This window comes from Ranitomeya imitator, chromosome 9, assembly GCF_032444005.1.
Source record: "Ranitomeya imitator isolate aRanImi1 chromosome 9, aRanImi1.pri, whole genome shotgun sequence".
NCBI classification, from domain to species: Eukaryota; Metazoa; Chordata; class Amphibia; order Anura; family Dendrobatidae; genus Ranitomeya; species Ranitomeya imitator.
In genome coordinates this window covers 24,730,727-24,739,530 of record NC_091290.1, presented here as the reverse complement: position 1 = coordinate 24,739,530, position 8,804 = coordinate 24,730,727, and the positions used below count along the sequence as shown (strand labels likewise).

The window sequence follows — 8,804 nt, the reverse complement described above, 5'->3', positions numbered from 1 at the left end:
CACATGATGCTCCATCCTGTATAACGACCACACATGATGCTCCATCCTGTATAATGGCCACACAATGCTCCATACTGTATAATGGCCGCACGTGATGCTCCATACTGTATAATGACCGCACATGATGCTCCATACTGTATATTGGCAGCACATGATGCTCCATACTGTATAACGGCCACACATGATGCTCCATACTGTATAATGGCCACACACTGCTCCATACTGTATAATGGCCACACACTGCTCCATACTGTATAATAGCCGCACAAGATGCTCCATACTGTATAATGGCCACTCATGATGCTCCATACTGTATAATGGCCACACATGATGCTCCATACTGTATAATGGCCACACATGATGCTCCATCCTGTATAACGGCCACATGATGCTCCATACTGTATAATGGCCACACATGATGCTCAATACTGTATTATGGCCACACACAGTTCTCCATACTGTATAATGACCCCCCCGTGTGCATGGCTCATATTCCTCCACCCCCCACACCTGTATGCATGGCTCATATTCCTCCACCCCCCATCTTGAATGGTGCGGCTTACCGTCCTCCTTCTTCCCCCCTCCCCTGTCCCCCCCATCCCTTATACTCACCTGCTCCTCACCGCGCGGCCGCGACGTCCCTCTGGCTGTCCCGACTCCCGGCGCGCTGCACCTTCATCCTGCGTGAGCGGTCAGGTGATACCGCTCTGCTCATTAAGGTCATGAATATGCGCATATTCATGACCTTAATTAGCGGTACCACGTGACCGCTCATTAAGGACGAGCTCCAGACGCCGAGACCAGGCATCGCTGGAGCAGCAGGGTGAGTATTGTCTTCAAGGAGGGCGGGTGGGAGGCGGGAGGGTGGGCGGCCAGTTGGGGCAGGGTCGTTCGGGAGGTGGCCCAGCTTTAAAAAAAAAAAAAAAAAAAAAAACCTTGCTCAGGTGCCGCCCCCTGCATTGTCCCCGCCCTAGGCACGTGCCCTCACGTGCCTAGTGGCAAATACGGCCCTGTACACAGACGTATAGGAGTACGAGGTGGGCGGATGCATTTGGGGCATCTGGCAAGGTTAGAGTTCTTTTATTTAAGGGCATAAAAACGTTTAGACCAACGAATGGCTCAGTCTGTGTTTTCGGAGAGGCAGAGATTGAGTTCAGAGCATGCTTGTGTGAGGTCGCGGTAAGTAGAAGGGGAGGCCAAGTTCTTCATCTGGGACTCTAATGTTGACACCTTACTCTCCAGAGCAGCTGTTCTTGCGTATCTTTATTTCTTCTTCCGAGATGCTTCTTGAATGCAGAAGCCTCTCAACACTGCTTTATGAGCTTTCCAAAGGGAGACTGGTGAATAAGCTTACTGAAGGTTCAGAGAGAAATATTCTAGAGATGATCTTTCAATCTCTGAGCAATTTCAGGATAAGAGAGAAAGGAGTCATTCAGAATCCGGTCGAATGAACGGGGTCGTGGGTGTAGAGTGGAGAAGGTGAGCTGGACTGGAGTGGTCTGAACAGGGAGTGAACTGTATAGAAACACTTATTATATTAGGTATGAATGATGGGTGGGCCAATATGTGATATATCTTAGTATAGACTAAATGGCGTGGAGAGAAGTACACTGCTCAAAAAAATAAAAGGAACACTTAAACAACAGAATATAACTCCAATTAAATCAAACTTCTGTGAAATCAAACTGTCCACTTAAGAAGCAACACTGGTTGACAATCAATTTCACATGCTGTTGTGCATATGGAATAGACAACAGATGGAAATTATTGGCAATTATCAAGACACCCTCAATAAAGGAATGGTTCTGCAGGTGGGGACCACAGACGACATCTCAGTACCAATGCTTTCTGGCTGATGTTTTGGTCACTTTTGAATGTCGGTTGTGCTTTCACGCTCGTGGTAGCATGAGATGGACTCTACAACCCACACAAGTGGTTCAGGTAGTGCAGCTCATCCAGGATGGCACATCAATGTGAGCTGTGGCAAGAAGGTTTGCTGTGTCTCTCAGCATAGTGTCCAGAGGCTGAAGGAGGAGACGGGCCAGTACGCCAGGAGATGTGGAGGGGGTCGTAGGAAGGAAACAAGCCAGCAGCAGGACCGCTACCTACACCTTTGTGAAAGGAGGAACAGGAGAAGCACTGCCAGAGCCCTGCAAAATGACCTCCAGCAGGCCACAAATGTGCATGTGTTTGCACAAATGGTTAGAAACCGACCCCATGAGGATGGTCTGAGTGCCAGACATCCACAAATGGGGGTTATGCTCACAGCCCAACACCGTGCAGAACGCTTGGCATTTGCCACAGAACGCCAGGATTTGCAAATTCGCCACTGGCGCCTGTGCTCTTCACAGATGAAAGCGGATTCACACTGAGCACGTGACAGACGTGATTGTCTGGAGATGCTGTGGAGAGTGATCTGATGCCTGCAATATCCTTCAGCATGACCGGTTTGGCAGTGGGTCAGTAATGGTGTGGGGTGGCATTTCTTTGGAGGGCCGCACAGCCCTCCATGTGCTCGCCAGTGGTAGCCTGACTGCCATTAGGTACGGAGATGAGATCCTCAGACCCCTTGTGAGACCATATGCTGGTGTGGTTGGCCCTGGGTTCCTCCTAATGCAGGACAATGCCAGACCTCATGTGGCTGGAGTGTGTTAGCAGTTCCTGTAAGATGAAGGCATTGAAGCTATGGACTGTCCCGCCCGTTCCCCAGACCTGAATCTGATTGAGCACATCTGGGACATCATGTCTTGCTCCATCCACCAACGTATCATTGCACCACAGACTGTCCAGGAGTTGGCAGATGCTTTAGTCCAGGTCTGGGAGGAGATCCCTCAGAAGACCATCCACCGCTTCATCAAGAGTATGTCCAGGCGTTGTATAGTAGGGAGGTCATACAGGCACGTGGAGGCCACACACAATACTGAGCATCTTTTCCTTGTCATTGGGCATATCCACTGAAATTAGATCAGCCTGTAATTTCATTTTCCACTTTGATTTTGAGTATCATTCCAAATCCAGACCTCAATGGGATATTCATTTTGATTTACATTTATAATTGGTATGTTTTATTATTCTGAACACATTCCACTATGCAATGAATACAAATTTGTAACTGGAATATTTCATTCAGAGATATCTAGGATGTGGTATTTTAGTGTTCCCTTTATTTTTTTGAGCAGTGTATAAAAAGTCCTTGACTGAGGAGAATTGTTCTCTCCATAAATCTACCCATTAGTACTGGGATAGTAGCTTGTTTAGAGCAAATGAATCTGTAGAAAGAAACGCTATTGAGGGAGTTAAAGTTTGAGGGTTTGTAGACTTGTCGAGAGTAGTGTGAAGTAAGGTGTTGGAGTCACCGCAGAGAAGTGTAGTACCTTGGGCATGTTCAGAGACAAGTAGTCTAGAGAAGAAGGCAGATTAAGTATTGGGAGGATAATAGGAGACAAAGGTCACCACCTTATCGCAGATGGAACCTATCACCATAAGATAACGGCCATCTTTATCTGTGACTAACGATTTAAAGATGAATTGGACCGATTTCTTGAAGCAAGAGCAGTAAAAAGCATATAGCACAATGGCATAATTTAAATATATAAAGGATACTGTACAATGGCCCCACCTAGTGCTCCAAACTGTATAATGTGCCCACATAGTGCTCCATACTATATAAAGGCCTCACATGGTGCTCCATACTTGTTTAATGGCCCCACATGATGCCCCATACTGTATAATGGACCCACATAGTGCTCCATACTGTATAATGACACCACATTGAGCACATTATACAGTATGGAGACCTAATAGTGCTCCATACTGTATAATGGCTCCACATGATGCTGAGATCTAATCTGCCGAGATCTTGCTGCCGTGATCTCAATCTGTGCATGCGCCACCCCTCGGCAGCCATTTTCCCGGAGTCCATCGCATAGTAAACCATGTAAGTGCGGGGGCTCTGGGCTTTCACAAAATGTCGGCAGAGCCCCCGCATCACCGAACACCTGCAGCGGTGCACATCTGAACACCCCCTCGTCCCAGCCTGCAGCAACGCTCCACTCTTGCCTCTGCCAGCAGTGACCCTGGGACCCCACTTCACCACAGCCTTCCCCCCCCCCGGTAAGCACTAACATGCATGTATTATAAGAAGCACCACCATTTTATTAAGAAAAGGGTTTGTTTTCCTATTTTTCTCCTAAAAATTTGGGGTGCGTCTTATAATCAGCAAAATACGGTAGTTCCGGGCTGATTCCTGATCTTTCTCAGAATCGTCCTTACCCCACAAAGCGAGATCTAGCTTGGAGCGCCAACCCGAGGAATATTGAGTCATCTTGTGTTTACATTTTTTACTAATTACCCCAACAGTTGTTGCCTTCTCACCAAGCAGCTTGCCTATTGTCCTGTAGCCTTTCCCAGCCTTGTGCAGGTCTACAATTTTGTCCCTGGTGTCCTTAGACAACTCTTTGGTCTTGGTCATGGTGGAGAGGTTGGAGTGTGATTTGATTGTGGGTCTGTTTTATTTTTAGATTTGGTCTCTCACAGTTTGTGTACCTATGATAGAAATTACAGACCTCTCCATTCTTTGTAGGTGGGAAAACTTGCAAAATCGGCAGTGTATCAAATACTTATTTTCCACACTGTATGTCCAGCTCCAAAATGTGACACTCTAAAACAACTCCTAATTAGTAGCTATTTATGAAAGACTTTATCTTCTAAACCCAGGGGGAAATGCGGACTGCCCAAAACGGGAAACAGAGGAAGATAGTGGTAAGATATGAGAATGAACCGTGGGAGGAGTACAATATGCAAGAGTTGCCCCAATCGTGGGATGGGATTTAAGCTATTTAACCAAGGACAAATCCAACCACGGAGTAGCCATTAAAGGGATATTTGTAAAGCTTTGCTTCTTTCGGACCAAGGCTTTTCTCTTACTATTGACCCATGTTGTTTAATCGGGCTGTTCAGAATGACTTTTGTCTCAGTGTGACTGCCAGTGGAAAAAAAAAATTGCAATATACACGATTCGCTTCTGAATCTTGGATGAGACATGCCCATTCTAGCCTATGGGTGCGTAAAATACACAAAAAAATTGGATCCCGAACTAAACAGATACATTTATATTATAATCCTAGGAAATTATATTTAATCATATAGATGAATGAAAATGGATCCCGCATGGATGTCACACAGTCGCAAAAAAAAAAAAACTACACTGATGATGATTATATTAAAATAACGATTTTTCATACGCTCATCTGCAGCCGGCTTAAGGGCCAAGAGATTGGACTACTTATATGCAACTAAAAGATCTAGGGCTCAGCTGAAGCTGCCAAAAGATTCATGTTATAGCTTCATAAGGTAGCATAAGTCTCCTCATTTCAAGGGTGCATAATAAAAAAAAATATCCTTTTGTGCGCCTACTGATAAGGCACCTTTATAGATATCCTAAGAAATATTGATTATTATAGGGGTTGTCCCATATCCACAGGATAGGCCATAAATGTATGATCGCCTAAGCCCCCCCCATGTGAATAGAGAGGTTGTGAACATTTACGACTACCAGATAAGGCACCTTCCTAAGAAATATTGATTATTATAGGGGTTGTCCCATATCCACAGGATAGGCCATAAATGTATGATCGCCTAAGCCCCCCCCATGTGAATAGAGAGGTTGTGAACATTTACGACTACCAGACTTACAGAAAGAGCTGATCAGTGGTCACACATACTCAATACTGCTCCATTCACGCAATGGACTTTAAGATTCTGGATCAATATTGGTACCAGTGGATGCATCTGTGTAAACTGCACATATTTTCGAGTTACGCCATTGATAAGTAATGTATTGTTGCAGTACCTAATTTGCTCCGTTATGCTGCCACTGCCTCGGTCTATCAGACTAGCACCCATTTTCTTCTCCTAAATAGCAGCTGAAGCGGTACTGGCAGTCATGGGAAGCCTGAATGATGCCTTCCTTACCTACAGATTGATGTTTGATAGAACAGTGCCAATGACAACAATGTTGTATCCATGCCAGGTCACAAGGCTCGGGCAGTGTAACGGAGGACTTTATGCATATATTAGAGATGTATAATCAAATTTAATGTCAGAGGTGGAAGATCGCTTTAAGTTATATGATCCCAAAAATGTATGCAAGAAATTGCGAAAAGGGTACAAATTTACATGATCTAAAAAAAATATTTAGTATAGCATAAGGTCAAAACTAAACAACAACGAAAAATTACAAGACCAGATAAAAATGCAGAGGAATAGACAATACAATAATTACAAACAATCTCGGACTGACCCACAGGAGGACAGGAGAATCCTCCGGTAGGCTGCCCCGTGAAGGCATGCTAATGAGTTGTGCTATTATACTTGATTCACAACTTGCATAAAAAGTTATTATCTAATAATAATCTTTATTTTTATATAGCATCAACATATTCCACAGCACTTTACAGACATTTTCATCGCTGTCCCCAAGGGGTCACAATCTAAATTCCCTATCAGTATGTTTTTGCATGGGTTTCCTTCCACACTCCAAACACGGAGAGAACATATAATCTAATCATTCATTAAACAAGTTAGCCAAGTCAATATTACAAAGAAGAAAAAGTAAATTTGTGGATTGTGGTTAGGTGATTTTTGCATGTAGCTGAACAGTGGACCCAAAGAATCCATGTTACTAGTTGGGCCTTTGCGAACCCAGTCCATCACAGATTGCAAATATACACTGTGTGCAGAATTATTAAGCAAGTTGTATTTTGATCACATGATACTTTTTATACATGTTGTCCTACTCCAAGCTGTTCAGGCTTGAGAGCCAACTACCAATTAAGTAAATCAGGTGATGTGCATCTCTGTAATGAAGAGGGGTGTTGTCTAATGACATCAAAACCCTATATAAGGTGTGCTTAATTTTTAGGCAACTTCCTTTCCTTTGGCAAAATGGGTCAGAAGAGAGATTTTAAGGGCTCTGAAAAGTCCAAAATTGTGAGATGTCTTGCAGAGGGAGGCAGCAGTCTTAAAATTGCCAAACTTTTGAAGCGTAATCACCGAACAATCAAGCGTTTCATGGCAAATAGCCAACAGGGTCGCAAGAAGCATGTTGGGCAAAAAAGGCGCAAAATAACTGCCCATGAATTGAGGAAAATCAAGCGTGAAGCCGCCAAGATGCCATTTGCCACCAGTTTTGCCATATTTCAGAGCTGCAACGTTACTGGAGTAACAAAAAGCACAAGGTGTGCGATACTCAGGGACATGCCCAAGGTAAGGAAGGCTGTAAATCGACCACCTTTGAACAAGAAACATAAGATAAAACGTCAAGACTGGGCCAAGAAATATCTTGAGACTGACTTTTCAAAGGTTTTATGGACTGATGAGAGTGACTCTTAATGAGCCAGAAGTATGGGCCGGAGGCTGGATCAGTAAAGGGCAGAGAGCTCCACTCCGACTCAGACACCAGCAAGGTGGAGGTGGGGTACTGGTATGGGCTGGGATCATCAAAGATGAACTTGTGGGACCTTCTCGGGTTGAGGATGGAGTGAAGCTCAACTCCCAGACCTACTGCCAGTTTCTGGAAGACAACTTCCTCAAGCAGTGGCACAGGAAGAAATCGGGTATCATTCAAGAAAAACATGATTTTCATGCAGGACAATGCTCCATCAGATGCCTCCAACTACTCCACAGCGTGGCTGGCCAGTAAAGGTCTCAAAGAAGAAAAATAATGACATGGCCCCCTTGTTCACCTGATCTGAACCCCATTGAGAACCTGTGGTCCCTCATAAAATGTGAGATCTACAGGGAGGGAAAACAGTCCACCTCTCGGAACAGTGTCTGGAGGCTGTGGTGGCTGCTGCACGCAATGTTGGTCGTAAACAGATCAAGCAACTGACAGAATCTATGGATGGAGGCTGCTGAGTGTCCTCATTAAGTTGCCTAATAATTCTGCACAGTAATAGTTACCTGCACAAACAGATATCCTCCTGAGATAGCCAAATCTAAAAAACCCCACTCCAACTTCCAAAAATATTAAGCTTTGATATTTGAATCTTTTGGGTTGATTGAGAACATAGTTGTTGATCAATAATACAAATAATCCTCTAAAATACAACTTTCCTAAGAATTCTGCACACAGTGTATATGGTAATAGTTTATAAGCAAGAGCTACATAATATCAATTCTGAATAACTGTAATGAGCCAGAACAACCAAAGAAATGACAAGCAAATAGAATAATTATACTAAATTGCCCAATAGTTCAAAGAAACCACAAGTAGCTGTAACAAAAAGGAGAATGTAATAAGACAATGTGAGCTGTGATAATACAATAAATCACAGCTAAAATAAGGGACATAGTATCCACTATATTAAGTACTGCACAAGCCCAGTATTGTACAAATTATATACACCCACATTTACATATATATACCTATTCTTCCTCATCCACTCCAAAAACTCTTCAAAAAACTCTATTAGCACATGGCCACAGAGTGAGAGAGGGGAGGGAGTGCTATTGACTTGGACAAATATAATAAAGAGCGCAAAACTTCAGAGGGAACGTCCACTTAACTTTGGACCTGCAGCATGTTAGAGAAATCAGGTCTTAAAAAAAAAACGCTAAATACCCCTAAACCTCTACTCTGTACAAATATATCTTGCAATCAAATTTTTAGTACACACTTCAATTGTAGATTAACATTTGGCTCATTGTCCACAAGGAGAAAAAAAACAAAAGTGAAGGTTGGCACACCCGACAGATCAAATATTTGAAAAGAAGATTTGACTCTTGCTGGAACTGATTATTGT

At 43.6% G+C, this 8,804-nt stretch overlaps 1 protein-coding gene across 1 annotated transcript in view; it reads left to right on the top strand.

Annotated features, from left to right (window-relative positions):
• The window catches only part of LOC138648981 (alpha-1,6-mannosyl-glycoprotein 4-beta-N-acetylglucosaminyltransferase-like), a 65,183-nt gene that overhangs the window by 32,801 nt on the left and 23,578 nt on the right, over positions 1 to 8,804 (top strand). The window lies entirely within an intron of this gene.